Genomic DNA, 16,942 nt, shown 5'->3' with positions numbered 1-16,942 from the left:
TGTTTTTTATTTATCCTCTACTTCGGTTTATTTGACATTGAAACTTGCCCCACCCTCTTCTAAGTACACTCATAGAATAAAAAGGATATCTTGATATCAATGCTATAACTTCAAAATGGAATCTTCAGATTGGCACTTGAACCATTAAAAAATAAAACAAAACAGAAATTTATTTGGTGTCTTTGAAAAGATGTTTAAAAATTTCACCTTCTTCCAAGGTGATCAAGGCTGCAATGACACTTCCCCATTGCCATTTTGTGACATTCACAGAATCACTTATTTCCTATTTTCTTTGCATAATTTCATCACAGAGTATTTGAAACATCTCTTAGGAAACGGATGAGAATTACTGCTGAAGGCACTAACTCTTTTTTTTTTTTTAAACAGGAAATGAATGATGTTTGTTGAAGCCACATGGTTACTTTTGGAATGGCCTGCTAGATTTAGAATGAGTGATGGAGAGTATGTCTTTGATGTGCGAACAGTTACTTCTGTTAAGGTAAAGTAACCTAGGTATGTCTGTAGCTTTTTGTACAGCTAATTGCATGAACTTTCACTCAACAGAAGAAAACATGTCAAATCTTGAGTGATTAAAAAACAAAGCACCTGAGCACGTTATTAAGTTGCAACTGATATTCAACACCTCTACGTTAATTTCTAAGAAACAAAGGAGTATTTACTCTTTTTATCTATTGTTCAACTTTGCACAATTGATTTTATTCTTCAGTCCACAGAAATGTTTACTGCACTGTAAAGATTTTTTTATACTTATATATTTAATGGTGTCCTTTAGACGCTTGGTCTAAAGGGGGTACAGTTCAGTGATCCAAAGAATCACATAAAAGTTGTGTGTGTTGTGTTTTCAATTTTAATTAGAAATCTTATTTGTTTAATGCATTACTTACTCCATTTAGATCCTTAGTGAATCCAGACTAATTTTCACAGCTACCTTAGACTTCCTTTTTAGGAACTTTTCATTTCTTCCCTATTTACCTTGGCGAGAGATGTGGAAGAGTCATCTCCAGACCCATGGTGTGATTTTAAGGGTACTAAGACTTCCTTGTTTCCTAAATTAACTCTCATAAATAGTATTTTTTAATTGAAGTATAATTGACATATAGAATTATATTGTTTTCAGGTGTATAGCATAATGATTTGATGATTGTATATATTGTGAAACGATCACAAGAAGTCTAGTCAACATCTATCACCATACACAGTTACAGATTTTTTTCTCTTGTGGTGAAAACTTTTAAGATCTATTCTCTTAATAACTTTCAATATGTAATAATTTTTTATTAGTAATATTCCTTTAATAGGCACCAAAGGTCTTGATGCAATTTGCTTATCCATGGTATCTATTAGTCTCATCCCTGGTAGACAGGATTTTTGGCTTACTGACAGATTTTTCTAGAAAGAAGCAGAGAAAATACAAATGGCCACACAGAATTAGCCACTGATCAGTAATGAGGTGGTTAGACTATAGGCTTTGGAGTCAAATTGACCTGGGTTGTAGACCTTGCTCTGCCACTTTCTACTTGTGTGACATCTGTTTCTTATTTCTCTGAGGCTCAATTGCTTCCTCTTTCAAATGGGATGGAAAAGCCCATATCATAAAATGAGGTAATATTTGTAAAGCACATCAAATGTCTAGCACAGCATGAGGCCACAGTGTATGGCATATAATAGGTACTTAGTAAATTTTCACTCTCATTATTACTATTTAAATAACCTAGGCATAAAAAAAAATACCTTTCTTGGAAAAGGCTAAAACAGATTTGCTGACACAAAGCTATACCTTGGAGATGTTTAAAGTCACGCCTTAGATTTTCAACTGAGGTACTAGCCTAAATCCCATTTTGGGAGATTAATGTGAACTGCCCAATACCTGAATCCTTGCTTCCGAACTTCACTTAAAATGTTTGAATCCATACTGCTCCAGCAGCTTTTTCCTCTTGCATCTACTTATTTGATGTCTGGCAGCTCTTACTCTGCTGTTGTGGTAGCCAAAGTCTGGACTTTTCCACTGATACTCCATTTCCAGAAAGTTTGGCTTTGTTATACCATCTCATCTATCCAGGCCTGACTCTCTGTCCTGAGTTCTGTGTTTTGGCTTTGTCCTACCAGGTCAGCATTGCTGCACCCATCCCATGGACTCCATATAGGACACTAAGATGTTGAAGTTCTCAGTTAATGGGACTGGTGGACTCTGTACCAAAACACTACCTGAACAAGCACTCATATGGAAGATTCTGGTAACCCACTCCCAGATTTGGGACTTAGCCTCTAGCTTTAGTTTAATGCCTGGCTGTAATTATCTATCATATTTCCAAGTCTCCCATGGCTTCCTTGAGTTTGCTCTGAATTTTTAAAAAAGAACTTCTTAATCTGACATGAAACTCATTGTAAAAAAGGTAATAAATTACAGATATAGGAAAGCATAGATAGGGGAATACAATGTTCTTTCATTCCTATCCCAGAAATAACTATAGTTGACATTTTGGCATACCTTTTTTTTCCCATACATATATTTATGTGATTGAGACAGTACCTTCTGTATTTTCCACTTAACACTATATCATAAACATCCCCCACTCCATATCAATCTCTTTATAAACATTTTAATCACTGAATAATATTCTACAGTATAGATGTGCCATAATTTTAACTTAGCCATTTCTCCATTATTGTGCATTTAAACTCTTTTCATTTATTAGAAATAACACTAAAGTAAACATATTTGTGCATAAACTTTTTTTATAAATTTAAAACTCAGTTTGAATACCTTTTTCTTAAAGAGTAAAAGGATAGTATTCTTTCTTTCTGTCATCCTTGGACAAGAAGTAAACAACTAGGCTGAGACAATTGTAGACACTTACATATTTATTGAATTAATAAATAGTATTGAAAACCTGCCCTCATTAAAAATAAATAAATGGAAATGTGGAACTACTTAAGGATTCTACTTATCCCTGAACATAAGAAGTACACTAAAGAAAAGGGATATAGAGTTTTGAGAGGGAAAAAAAAGGATGGGGTAGGTTAAGGGAGAGTTTCCTGCACCAATGCCTGCCTTCCCACCTGGGTTAGTGATATGCATACAAAGGACCTAAAGAGCAAGATGGAGGGAAAGCAAGAAGGAAGGCTTCACCACATTAAACAAAAAGCAAACAATATGCATATCAGCATCCTAAGATATACCACTCTGCTAAGAAAACCCAAGACAAAAGAATTATCAGACACAATAGTTCAAAGCACATTGCACCTGTCAAAATGTCCATCATCTTGTATAGAAATGCACCATTCTAAGAGAGAAAATGGAAACTTTAGCAAAGTCACTCAGGAACAAGAGCTTACTTTGTCTCCTTCATCTGATCAACTCCTCCAACTGAAAGCCATTTAGCTCCATGCTAAAGATTGTGTAGAAGGACAATAGGGAGGTCTCTTTCATTGTCAAGGACAGGTACACTTTGAAGATGACACTCAAAAGAGGTTAAAATGGGTCAACAAGCAATTGTTGGGCTTATGCAAGGGCATGTGAAGCTAATGTTAAAGCCACACACAAAAAAATCTTAATCTCAAAGAATTCAATTTTAACCTAGAGGAAGTGTGGGAAGGAGGGAACAAACAATATGATTTCATGCAATATTGATTTCATTCCAAAGAAAATTTAAGGGGGGAGGGGATCTACCTCAAGAGTATCAGTTAATAGATGGTCTGGGGATGGTCTTTGCCATTCCAAACATCAACCTACACTGTGTATTAGAAGGATAATAACTAGAATTTAAATAAAAATTTGAAGAGAAAAAAAGAAAGATAAGTGTAATTTGGGGCAAAGTGAGAAAATGTGACTCAAAAAATAATGTAAAATAGGCAAGTGGTGCTAATTCTATGCAGGCTATTACATTTGTAAGATTTATATTTTCTGGATGTACTTTAGGAAATATGTGTAGCATTTAGTGAGATGACAGGTAAATGGCTGGAGGGGGGTGGGCATATTAAACGGTAGTTATTACTTTTGTACAATTTCTTAGATATCCTTAAAAGGAAAGCTTAGAGACCATCTGAGAAGAGCTGATCTAGAGAGAAGTAGCATGGCAAATTTGAATCGGACTGCCTGGGTTTATGGCCTGGCTCTGCCTTATACAGGTCATGAGACTTTGGACAAGTAACCTAACCTCACAGTTCTCAGTTTCCAGTTGTGCAAAAGGAGATAACAGGGATGCCTGGGGGCTCAGTCTAAGCGTCTGACTCTTGGTTTCTGCTCAGGTCATGGTCTCAGGGTTGTGGATCAATCCCTGTGCTGGGCATGGAGCCTGCTTAGGATTCTGTCTCTCCCTCTGCCCCTTCCCCTGCTCATGCTGTCTCTCTCTCAAAAAAAGGGGCAGGGATAATAATAACAGGTCATAGGAGTACTGGGAGGGTTAAAGGAGACACTACCTCCAGGAGACATGAAAACATATGCCTACACAAAAACTTGTACACAAATGTTTATAGCATCATTATTTGTAATAACCAAAAAGTGGAAACAACCCAGAAGTCCATCAACTGAAGAACAGATAAACAAAATGTGGTGTAGCCACAGGATGGAATATTATTTGGCCAAAAAAAGAATGGAAAACTGCCACATGCTACAACAGATATGAATCTTAAAAAATTATATAATTCCATTCATATTAAATGCCCAGAATAGGGAAATTAATAGAGATAGAAAGTAGATTAGTGATCATTTAGACCTGGGGGGTGGGCGTAGAGGAGAGGATAAGAAGATGACAGCTAAAGGATATAAGGTTTCTATTTGAGCAGGTGAAAATGTAAAATTGACTGTGATGATGGTTGCACATATCTATGAATATACTAAAAGCTAGTGAATTGTATACTTTAAACAGATGACTTGTATGATATATGAATTATATCAATAAAGCTGTTAAAAATTAAAAAAAGAGAGAAGGGATATAGAGAAAATAAGTGAAGCTCCAAGTGAAGCTAAAAGTAAATCTGAGAGAAAATTATTCTCAGCGGGCACCTGGGTGGCTCAGTTGGTTAAGCATCTGACTCTTTATTTCAGCTCAGGTCATGATCTCAGGGTCATGAGATTGAGCCCTGCTCCACGCTTAAGCATGGAGCCTACTTAAGATTCTCTCTCTCCCCCTCTTTCTCTGTGGCCCTCCTCTCCCCTCAACCCTGGCTAGCACACTCCCCCCGCAAAGAAAAGAAGAAAAGAAAATTATTTTCTATTCCAGTAGAACACTCCCATTCCTAGAATAAAGAATATACTCGTTTGCTAGCTTCCCCATTGAGGCTAAAACCTGGACACAGAGCTAAACTCTATTTCCCAGCTTTCTAAAGGAAGAGGAGCATGGTGATGGAAGCCACTTCCAGGCCTGCCCCATAAAAAGTTCTCACATTCTATCTGTCATTGATCCATCTCTTGATGTAGAGGAGCACAGTGACCTTGGAAGCCTTTTGAAGATGACGGAGCCCCAAAATGAAAGGAGTTTAGATTTCTGAAACTGTGCTTGGAAGCAATTGCCTGACTATCAGGTTATGGGAGCCGGAAACCTAGGCTCTTTCACTGTCCATGTCTAAGCCATCATTGAATTCTTTATTTTGTCTCCTATGTGTATTCAATTTGTTCCCTTCTCTTCATGCTCTCCACCAACACTTTGTCCAAGTGAACACACCTTTTCTCGGGCTGCTGGCATAACTTTCTAACCTGCGTCTGTTCTGGCCCTCTTCCAGTCTACCACCAACTCTGGTTCTGGATGCTATAAGACACATTGCATTGTGATAGGACCCTTGGCCTTGAAACTTTGTGCATGCCAACACAGGGTAGTAGGAATATTTCTAGAACCAGACAGGAACTGAAATTAACCATATATAGAAGTGACTATGAATTGTATAGGGATATATATATCCCACTAAACCCAAACCAAATGCACCCTCCTAACTTAATTTTTCCAGGTTGGATTCCCAAAAATGCTTGTGACCACTCCAGTGCCAACCAACATGAAGAGAAATATGATGTGATGAAGGAGGAGGGGCAGGTGGTGGTGGTTGTGGGGGGGGGGGCGGCAGGGGCTAAGCAGAAAGAGTAGTCCTAATCAATTCAGCTAAAATGTATTACTTTTGCAAATTTTACAAAAATATGACCATGTGAACACATTGCTAGTGTCCCTTCAGGACCTTGGAAGAGACTGGTGTATGGGAAGGCTCTTAAAGATTTAGCTCCATTAGCTTGTTTGAAAATTCACCTTTGAAGAGCAACCAGTTTATTTTATTTTATTTACTTTATTTTATTATTTATTTATTATTTTATTTTATTTTATTTGTTTTATTTTATTATTTGACAGAGAGAGAGAGAGCACAAGCAGGGGGAACAGCAGTCAGAGGGAGAGGGAAAAGCAGGTTCCCTGCTAAGCAGGGAGCCCAATGTGGGGCTTGATCTGAGGACCCTGGAATCATGACCTGAGCTGAAGGCAGATGCTTAACCCAGCACCCCAAAGGGCAAACAATTTTGTTTTATTTTATTTATTTATTTATTTTTAGTTCTCTTTTTTTTTATTATGTTACCACCATACATTACATCATGAGTTTTTGATGTAGTGTTCCATGATTCATTGTGTATAACACCCAGGACTCTATGGAGAACATGCCCTCTTTAATACCCATCACCAGGCTAACCCATCCCCCTACCCCCTCCCCTCTAGAACCCTTAGTTTTTCAGAGTCCATAGTCTCTCATGGTTCATCTCTCCCTCCGATTCCCCCCCCTTCATTCTTCCCCTCCTGCTATCTTCTCTCTCTCTCTCTCTCTCTTTTTTTTTTTTTAACATATAATGTATTATTTGTTTCAGAGGTACAGGTCTGTGATTCAACAGTCTTACACAATTCACAGTGCTCACCATAGCACATACCCTCCCCAATGTCTATCACCCAGCCACCCCATCCCTCCCACCCCCCACCACTCCAGCAACCCTCAGTTTGTTTCCTGAGATTAAGAATTCCTCATATCAGTGAGGTCATATGATACATGTCTTTCTCTGATTGACTTATTTCACTCAGCATAATACCCTTCAGTTCAATCCATGTTGTTGCAAATGGCAAGATTTCATTCCTTTTGATAGCTGCATAATATTCCATTGTATATATATAGCACATCTTCTTTACCCATTCATCTGTCAATGGACATCTTGGCTCTTTCCATAGTTTAGCTGTTGTGGACATTGCTGCATAAACATCGGGGTGCATGTACCCCATTGGATCACTACATTTGTATCTTTGGGGTAAATACCCAGTAGTGCAATTGCTGGATCATATGATAGCTCTATTTTCAACTTTTTGAGGAACCTCCATACTGTTTTCGAGAGTGGCTGTACCAACTTGCATTCCCACCAACAGTGTAGGAGGGTTCCCGTTTCTCCGCATTCCCACCAACATCTGTTGTTTCCTGACTTGTTAATTTTAGCCATTCAGATTGGTGTGAGGTGATATCTCATTGAGGTTTTGATTTGGATTTCCCTGATGCCGAGCGATGTTGAGCACTTTTTCATGTGTCTCTTGGCCATGTGGATGTCTTCTTTGGAAAAATGTCTGTTCCTGTCTTCTGCCCATTTCTTGATTGGATCATTTGTTCTTTGGGTGTTGAGTTTGATAAGTTCTTTATAGATTATGGATACTAGCCCTTTATCTGATATGTCATTTGCAAATATTTTCTCCCATTCTGTCGGTTGTCTTTTGGTTTTGTGGACTGTTTCCTTTGCTGTGCAAAAGCTTTTTATCTTGCTGAAGTCCCAATAGTTCATTTTTGACCTTGCTTCCCTTGCCTTTGACAATGTTTCTAGGAAGAAGTTGCTGCGGCTGAGGTCAAAAACGTTGCTGCCTGTGTTCTCCTTTAGGATTTTGATGGACTACTGTCTCACATTTAGGTCTTTCAACCATTTGGAGTCTATTTTTGTGTGTGGTGTAAGGAAATGGCTGCTGCATGTGGCTGTGAAATTTTCCAAACACCATTTGTTGAAGAGACTGTCTTTTTTCCATTGGACATTCTTTCCTGCTTTGTCAAAGATGAGTTGACCATAGAGTTGAGGGTCCATTTCTGGGCTCTCGATTCTGTTCCATTGATCTATGTGTCTGTTTTTGTGCCAGTACCATACTGTCTTGATGATGACAGCTTTGTAATAGAGCTGGAAGTCCGGAATTGTGATACCGCCAGCTTTGCTTTTCTTTTTCAACATTCTTCTGTCTATTTGGGGTCTTTTCTGGTTCTACACAAATTTTAGGATTATTTGTTCCATTTCTTTGAAAAAAGTGGATGGTATTTTGATGGGGATTGCATTGAATGTGTAGATTGCTCTAGGTAGCATTGACATCTTCACAATATTTGTTCTTCCAATCCATGAGCATGGAATGTTTTTCCATTTCTTTGTGTCTTCCTTAATTTCTTTCATGAGTATTTTATAGTTTTCTGAGTACAGATTCTTTGCCTCTTTGGTTAGATTTATTCCTAGGTATCATATGGTTTTGGGTGCAATTGTAAATGGGATTAACTCCTTAATTTCTCCTTCTTCTGTCTTGTTGTTGCTGTATAGGAATTACACTGATTTCTGTGCATTTTTATATCCTGCCACTTTACTGAGTTCCTGTATGAGTTCTAGCAGTTTTGGGGTGGAGTCTTTTGGGTTTTCCACATAAAGTATCATCTCATTTGCAAAGAGTGAGAGTTTGACTTCCTCTTTGCTGATTTGGATGCCTTTGATTTCTTTTTGTTGTCTGATGGCTGTGGCTAGGACTTCTAATACTATGTTGAATAGCAGTGGTGAGAGTGGACATCCCTGCCGTGTTCCTGACCTTCGTGGGAAAGCTCTCAGTTTTTCCACATTGGGAATGATATTCGCTGTGGGTTTTTCATAGATGGCCTTTATGATATTGAGGTATGAACCCTCTATCCCTATACTCTGAAGGGTTTTGATCAAGAAAGGATGCCGTCCTTTGTCAAATGCTTTTTCTGCATCTATTGAGAGGATCATATGGTTCTTGTTTTTTCTTTTGTTAATGTATTGTATCACGTTGATTGATTTGCAGATGTTGAACCAACCTTGCAGCCCAGGGATAAATCCCACTTGGTCATGGTGAATAATCCTTTTAATGTACTGTTGGATCCTATTGGCTAGTATATTGGTGAGAATTTTTGCATTCATGTTCATCGAGGATATTGGTCTGTAATTCTCCTTTTTTTTTTTTTTAAATTTTTTATTGTTATGTTAATCACCATATATTACATCATTAGTTTTTGATGCAGTGTTCCATGATTCATTGTTTGTTCATAACACCCAGTGCACCATGCAAAACGTGCCCTCCTCAATACCCATCACCAGGCTAACCCATCCCCCCACCCCCCTACCCTCTAGAACCCTCAGTTTTTCAGAGTCCATCATCTCTCATGGTTCGTCTCCCCCTCTGACATACTCCCCTTTTCTTCCTCTCCTGTTATCTTCTTCTTTTCCTTTTTTCTTAAAATATGTTGCGTTATTTGTTTCAGAAGTACAGATCTGTGATTCAACAGTCTTGCACAATTCACAGCGCTCACCGTAGCACATACCCTCCCCAATGTCTATCACCCAGCCATCCCATCCCTCCCACCCCCAACCACTCCAGTAACACTCAGTTTGTTTCCTGAGATTAAGAATTCCTCATATCAGTGAGGTCATGTGATACATGTCTTTCTCTGATTGACTTATTTCACTCAGCATAACACCCTCCAGTTCCATCCACGTCGTTGCAAATGGCAAGATCTCATTCCTTTTGATGGCTGCATAATATTCCATTGTGTATATATACCACCTCTTCTTTATCCATTCATCTGTCGATGGGCATCTTGGCTCTTTCCACAGTTTGGCTATTGTGGACATTGCTGCTATAAACATTGGGGTACACGTACCCCTTCGGGTCCCTACATTTGTATCTTTGTGGTAAATACCCAGTAGTGCAATTGCTGGATCGAACGGTAGCTCTAATTTCAACTGTTTGAGGAACCTCCATACTGTTTTCCAGAGGGGTTGCACCAGCTTGCATTCCCACCAACAGTGTAGGAGGGTTCCCCTTTCTCCACATCCCCGCCAACATCTGTCGTTCCCTGACTTGTTAATTTTAGCCATTCTGACGGGTGTGAGGTGGTATCTCATTGAGGTTTTGATTTGGATTTCCCTGATGCCGAGTGATGTTGAGCACTTTTTCATGTGCCTGTTGGCCATTTGGATGTCTTCTTTGGAGAAATGTCTGTTCATGTCTTCTGCCCATTTCTTGATTGGATTATTTGTTCTTTGGGTGTTGAGTTTGATAAGTTCTTTATAGATTTTGGATACTAGCCCTTTATCTGATATGTCGTTTGCAAATATTTTCTCCCATTCTGTCGGTTGTCTTTTGGTTTTGTGGACTGTTTCTTTTGCTGTGCAAAAGCTTTTTATCTTGATGAAATCCCAATAGTTCATTTTTGCCCTGGCTTCCCGTGCCTTTGGCGATGTTTCTAGGAAGAAGTTGCTGCGGCTAAGGTCGAAAAGGTTGCTACCTGTGTTCTCCTTTAGGATTTGGATGGACTCCTGTCTCACGTTTAGGTCTTTCAACCATTTGGAGTCTATTCTTGTGTGTGGTGTAAGGAAATGGTCCAGTTTCATTCTTCTGCATGTGGCTGTCCAATTTTCCCAACACCATTTGTTGAAGAGACTGTCTTTTTGCCATTGGACATTCTTTCCTGCTTTGTCAAAAATAAGTTGACCATAGAGTTGAGGGTCCATTTCTGGGCTCTCGATTCTGTTCCATTGATCTATGCGTCTGTTTTTGTGCCAGTACCATACTGTCTTGATGATGACAGCTTTGTAATAGAGCTGGAAGTCCGGAATTGTGATGCCGCCAGCTTTGCTTTTCTTTTTCAGTATTCCTCTGGCTATTCGGGGTCTCTTCTGGTTCCATAAATATTTTAGGATTATTTGTTCCATTTCTTTGAAAAAAGTGGATGGTATTTTGATGGGGATTGCATTGAATGTGTAGATTGCTCTAGGTAGCATTGACATCTTCACAATGTTGATTCTCCCAATCCATGAGCATGGAACGTTTTTCCATTTCTTTGTGTCTTCTTCAATTTCTTTCCTGAGTATTTTATAGTTTTCTGAGTACAGATCCTTTGCCTCTTTGGTTAGATTTATTCCTAGGTATCTAATGGTTTTGGGTGCAATTGTAAATGGGATCGACTCCTTGATTTGTCTCTCTTCTGTCTTGTTGTTGGTGTATAGGAATGCCACTGATTTCTGTGCATTGATTTTATATCCTGCTACTTGACTGAATTCCTGTATGAGTTCTAGCAGTTTTGGGGTGGAGTCTTTTGGGTTTTCCACGTACAGTATCATATCATCTGCAAAGAGTGAGAGTTTGACTTCCTCTTTGCCGATTTGGATGCCTTTGATTTCTTTTTGTTGTCTGATTGCTGTGGCTAGGACTTCTAATACTATGTTGAATAGCAGTGGTGAGAGTGGACATCTCTGCCGCGTTCCTGACCTTAGGGGAAAGGCTCTCAGCCTTTCCCCATTGAGAATGATACTCGCTGTAGGTTTTTCATAGATGGCTTTTATGATATTGAGGTATGTACCCTCTATCCCTATACTCTGAAGAGTTTTGATCAAGAAAGGATGTTGTACTTTGTCAAATGCTTTTTCTACATCTATTGAGAGGATCATATGATTCTTGTTCTTTCTTTTGTTAATGTATTGTATCACGTTGATTGATTTGTGGATGTTGAACCAGCCTTGCAGCCCAGGAATAAATCCCACTTGGTCGTGGTGAATAATCCTTTTAATGTACTGTTGGATCCTATTGGCTAGTATTTTGGTGAGAATTTTTGCATCCATGTTCATCAAGGATATTGGTCTGTAATTCTCTTTTTTGATGGGGTCTTTGTCTGGTTTTGGGATCAAGGTAATGCTGGCCTCATAAAATGAGTTTGGAAGTTTCCCTTCCATTTCTATTTTTTGGAACAGTTTCAGGAGAATAGGTATTAATTCTTCTTGAAATGTCTGATAGAATTCCCCCGGGAAGCCGTCTGGCCCTGGGCTTTTGTTTCTTGGGAGATTTTTGATGACTGTTTCAATTTCCTTAGTGGTTATAGGTCTGTTCAGGTTTTCTATTTCTTCCTGGTTCAATTTTGGTAGTTGATACATCTCTAGGAATGCACCCATTTCTTCCAGGTTCTCTAATTTGCTGGCATAGAGTTGCTCATAATATGTTCTTATAATTGTTTGTATTTCTTTGGTGTTGGTTGTGATCTCTCCTCTTTCATTCATGATTTTGTTGATTTGGGTCATTTCTCTTTTCTTTTTGATCAGTCTGGCCAGGGGTTTATCAATCTTGTTAATTCTTTCAAAGAACCAGCTCCTAGTTTCGTTGATCTGTTCTACTGTTCTTTTGGTTTCTAGTTCATTGATTTCTGCTCTGATCTTTATGATTTCTCTTCTCCTGCTGGGTTTAGGCTTTATTTGCTGTTCTTTCTCCAGCTCCTTTAGGTGTAGGGTTAGGTTGTGTATTTGAGACCTTTCTTGTTTCTTGAGAAAGGCTTGTATTGCTATATACTTTCCTCTCAGGACTGCCTTTGCTGTATCCCAAAGATTTTGAACAGTTGTGTTTTCATTTTCATTGGTTTCCATGAATTTTTTAAATTCTTCTTTAATTTCTTGGTTGACCCATTCATTCTTTAGTAGGATGCTCTTTAGCCTCCATGTATTTGAGTTCTTTCCGACTTTCCTCTTGTGGTTGAGTTCTAGTTTCAAAGCATTGTGGTCTGAAAATATGCAGGGAATGATCCCAATCTTTTGGTACCGATTGAGACCTGATTTGTGACCTAGGATGTGATCAATTCTGGAGAATGTTCCATGGGCACTAGAGAAGAATGTGTATTCCGTTGCTTTGGGATGGAATGTTCTGAATATGTCTGTGAAGTCCATTTGGTCCAGTGTGTCATTTAAAGTCTTTATTTCCTTGTTGATCTTTTGCTTAGATGATCTGTCCATTTCAGTCAGGGGGGTGTTAAAGTCCCCCACTATTATTGTATTGTTGTCAATGTGTTTCTTTGCTTTTGTTATTAATTGCCTTATATAATTGGCTGCTCCCATGTTCGGGGCATAGATATTTACAATTGTTAGATCTTCTTGTTGGATAGACCCTTTAAGTAGGATATAATGTCCTTCCTCATCTCTTATTACAGTCTTTGTTTTAAAATCTAGTTTGTCTGATATAAGGATTGCCACCCCAGCTTTCTTTTGGTGTCCATTAGCATGGTAAATGGTTTTCCACCCCCTCACTTTCAACCTGGGGGTGTCTTTGCGTCTAAAATGAGTCTCTTGCAGACAGCATATTGATGGGTCTTGTTTTTTAATCCAATCTGATAGCCTGTGTCTTTTGATTGGGGCATTGAGCCCATTTACATTCAGGGTAACTATTGAAAGGTATGAATTTAGTGCCATTGTATTACCTGTAAGGTGACTGTTAACTGTCTGTTGTCTGTGTTCGTTTCTGCTCTTTGCTGCTTTTAGGTTCTCTCTTTGCTTAGAGGACCCCTCTCAATATTTCTTGGAGGGCTGGTTTCGTGTTTGCAAATTCCTTTAGTTTTTGTTTGTTCTGGAAGCTTTTTATCTCTCCTTCTATTTTCAGTGATAGCCTAGCTGGATATAGTATTCTTGGCTGCATATTTTTCTCGTTTAGTGCTCTGAAGATATCTTGCCAGTCCTTTCTGGCCTGCCACGTCTCTGTGGATAGGTCTGTTGCCAATCTAATGTTTCTACCATTGTAGGTTACATATCTCTTCTCCCGAGCTGCTTTCAGGATTTTCTCTTTGTCTCTGAGACTCGTAAGTTTTACTATTAGATGTCGGGGTGTTGACCTATTTTTATTGATTTTGAGAGGGGTTCTCTGTGCCTCCTGGATTTTAATGCCTGTTTCCTTCCTCACATTAGGGAAGTTCTCTGCTATAATTTGCTCCAATATACCTTCTGCCCCCCTCTCTCTCTCTTCTTCTTCTTCTGGGATCCCAATTATTCTAATGTTGTTTCGTCTTATCGTATCACTTATCTCTCGAATTCTGCCCTCGTGATCCTGTAGTTGTTTCTCTCTCTTTTTCTCAGCCTCTTTATTTTCCATCATTTGGTCTTCTATATCGCTGATTCTCTCTTCTGCCTCATTTATCCTAGCAGTTAGTGCCCCCATTTTTGATTGCACCTCATCAATAGCCTTTTTGATTTCGATTTGGTTAGATTTTAGTTCTTTTATTTCTCCAGAAAGGGTTTCTCTAATAACTTCCACGCTTTTTTCAAGCCCAGCTAGTATCTTTAAAGTCATGATTCTGAACTCTAGGTCCGACATCATACTAATGTCTGTATTGAGTAGGTCCCTGGCTGATGGTAGTACCTCTTGTTCTTTTTGCTGAGGTGATTTCTTTCGTCTTGTCATTTTGTCCAGAGGAGAATAGATGAATGAGAGAACGAAATGCTAACAGGTTTACAACGTCCCCAGCAAATATACTGTATACAAATCAGAAAAGACCTGAAACCAGGGGAAAAGAAAGGGAAAGAAAGAAAAAAGAAAGAGAAAAAAGAAAAAAAAAAGATAAAAACAAAAACAAAACAATACAAAAATAGCAGAATATGATCAAATATGATCAGGCTAGTGCATAGATCAGTGCCACACACTAGATTTTGGGCGTATTTTGGTCTGTTAGAAAAAAGTGCCTCCTAAAATTTTAAAGGAAGAAAGACATATATGTACAAAATAAGGGTTGATACAATGAAGGGATGGAAGATGACTGTAAAGATGAAAATTATAAAAGGTTTTATAAAAGGACTTGGTAAGATAAGTTGTTTGAAAAAAGAAAGAAGATTTAAGAAAAGAAAAAAAAAAGGAAAAAGGGAGAGAATGTGATCAGGCAGGAGACTAGAACAAAGCCATACACTAGTGATTTAGGGTATATTTTGATCTGTTAGAAGAAAATGTACCTCAAAATTTTAAAGAGAGAACAACTTATATATATATGCCAAAAATAAGGGTAACTACTATGAAGGGATAAAATATGACTCTAAAAATGAAAAATTTATGTGCAGTATTCCCCTAGCGCTGGAGTTCTCCCGTTCTCCTTGATCGATCAACTTGGTCTTGGCTTGCTGGCTGTTTGTGCTGATCTTCTGGGGGAGGGGCCTGTTGCTGTGGTTTCCAAATGTCTTTGCCGGAGGCGGAATTGCCCCGCCCTTGTCGGTCCGGGCTAAGGAAGCTGCTCCGGTTTGCTCTCAGGAGCTTTTGTTCCCTGCAAGCTCTCCGTACAGCCTTGGAGGACCAGGGCAGAAATGGTGGCCTCCCAATCTCTACCCGGAGGAGCCGAGAACTCGGGGCCCCGCTCCTCAGTGTGCCCCCAGAGAAAAGCAGTCACTTCCGTGTCCCCGGTCTCCGGCCGCACCCCGTGCTCACCCGGCCTGTGACCGAGCGTTGCTATCTCTGGCACCCGACCCCGCGCAGAGTCTCCAAACCCAGCAGATCCCTGCAGTGCGTTCCCGCACCGCTCCTCCCCGGGAAGGAAGGGGAGTCTCCCCGGATCTGCCGCCTGCTGGGTCCCTGCTGGAGGAGCCGTGCCCCGACTGGGCCGCGGGTCACAGTCTATGGCAACCCCGAGCTGAGAGCCCGCGACTCTGCTCCGTCTCTGCAGCCGGCTTCCCCGCTCCGATACCTGGGAGCTCTGGCGCACTCAGGCACCCCCGGTCTCTCTGTGACCCCGAGGGTCCTGAGACCACACTGTCCCGGGAGGATTCCACCCCCCGCTTAGCCACTGCAGCGACGTCCCTCCACGGAGCCAACTTCTAAAAGGTCCGATTTTGTGCTCCGCGGCTCTAGCACTTGCCAGAAGCGGCCGGCGGAGGCCCCTCCCCCGCCGTCTATCCTCCCGAATATCGCCTCGGATTCACTTCTCCGCACGTCCTACCTTCCAGAAAGTGGTCACTTTTCTGTTCAGAGAGTTGTTGCTACTCTCTTCTTCGGTCTCCTGTTGAGTTCGTAGGTGTTCAGAATGGTTTGATCCCTATTCAGCTGAATTCCTGAGACCAGACGAAATCTAGGTCTCCTACTCCTCCGCCATCTTGCTCCGCCCCCTGTAATTCTCCTTTTTGATGGGGTCTTTGTCTGGTTTGGGGATCAAGATAATGTTGGCCTTGGCCTCATAAAATGAGTTTGGACGTTTTCCTTCCATTTCTATTTTTTGGAACAGTTTCAGGAGAATAGGTATTAATTCTTCTTGAAATGTTTGGTAGAATTCCCCTGGGAAGCCATTTGGCCCTGGGCTTTTGTTTGTTGGGAGATTTTTGATGACTGCTTCAATTTCCTTAGTGGTTATAGGTCTGTTCAGGTTTTCCATTTCTTCCTGGTTCAATTTTGGTAGTTGATACATCTCTAGGAATGCACCCATTTCTTCCAGGTTATCTAATTTGCTGGCATAGAGTTGCTCATAATATGTTCTTATAATTGTTTGTATGTCTTTGGTGTTGGTTGTGATCTCTCCTCTTTCATTCATGATGTTGTTGATTTGGGTCCTTTCTCTTTTCTTTTTGATAAGTCTGGCCCGGGGTTTATCAATCTTGTTAATTCTTTCAAAGAACCAGCTCCTTGTTTCGCTGATCTGTTCTACTGTTCTTTTGGTTTCTATTTCATTGATTTCTGCTCTGATCTTTATTATTTCTCTTCTCCTGCTGGGTTTAGGCTTTATTTGCTGTTTTTTCTCTAGCTCCTTTGGGTGTAGGGTTAGGTTGTGTATTTGAGACCTTTCTTGGTTCTTGAGAAAGGCTTGTATTGCTATATACTTTCGTCTTAGGACTGCCATTGCTGCATCCCAAAGATTTTGAACAGTTGTGTTTTCATTTTCATTG

The 16,942-nt window shown here is 39.9% G+C and overlaps 1 long non-coding RNA gene across 5 annotated transcripts in view; it reads left to right on the top strand.

Annotated features, from left to right (window-relative positions):
• Nucleotides 1-16,942, top strand: part of LOC112821565 (uncharacterized) — a 490,026-nt gene that overhangs the window by 177,133 nt on the left and 295,951 nt on the right. For all 5 annotated transcript variants that reach the window (XR_012379824.1, XR_012379825.1, XR_012379827.1 and 2 more), the window contains exon 5: nucleotides 388-499. This is a non-coding gene — a long non-coding RNA (uncharacterized lncRNA). The remainder of the gene's footprint in view (nucleotides 1-387; nucleotides 500-16,942) is intronic.

Source organism: Callorhinus ursinus, unplaced genomic scaffold (genome assembly GCF_003265705.2).
Source record: "Callorhinus ursinus isolate GAN/ISIS: 27379988/994484 unplaced genomic scaffold, GSC_fseal_2.0 scaffold10, whole genome shotgun sequence".
NCBI classification, from domain to species: domain Eukaryota; kingdom Metazoa; phylum Chordata; class Mammalia; order Carnivora; family Otariidae; genus Callorhinus; species Callorhinus ursinus.
This window is presented reverse-complemented; position numbering and strand designations above follow the sequence as displayed.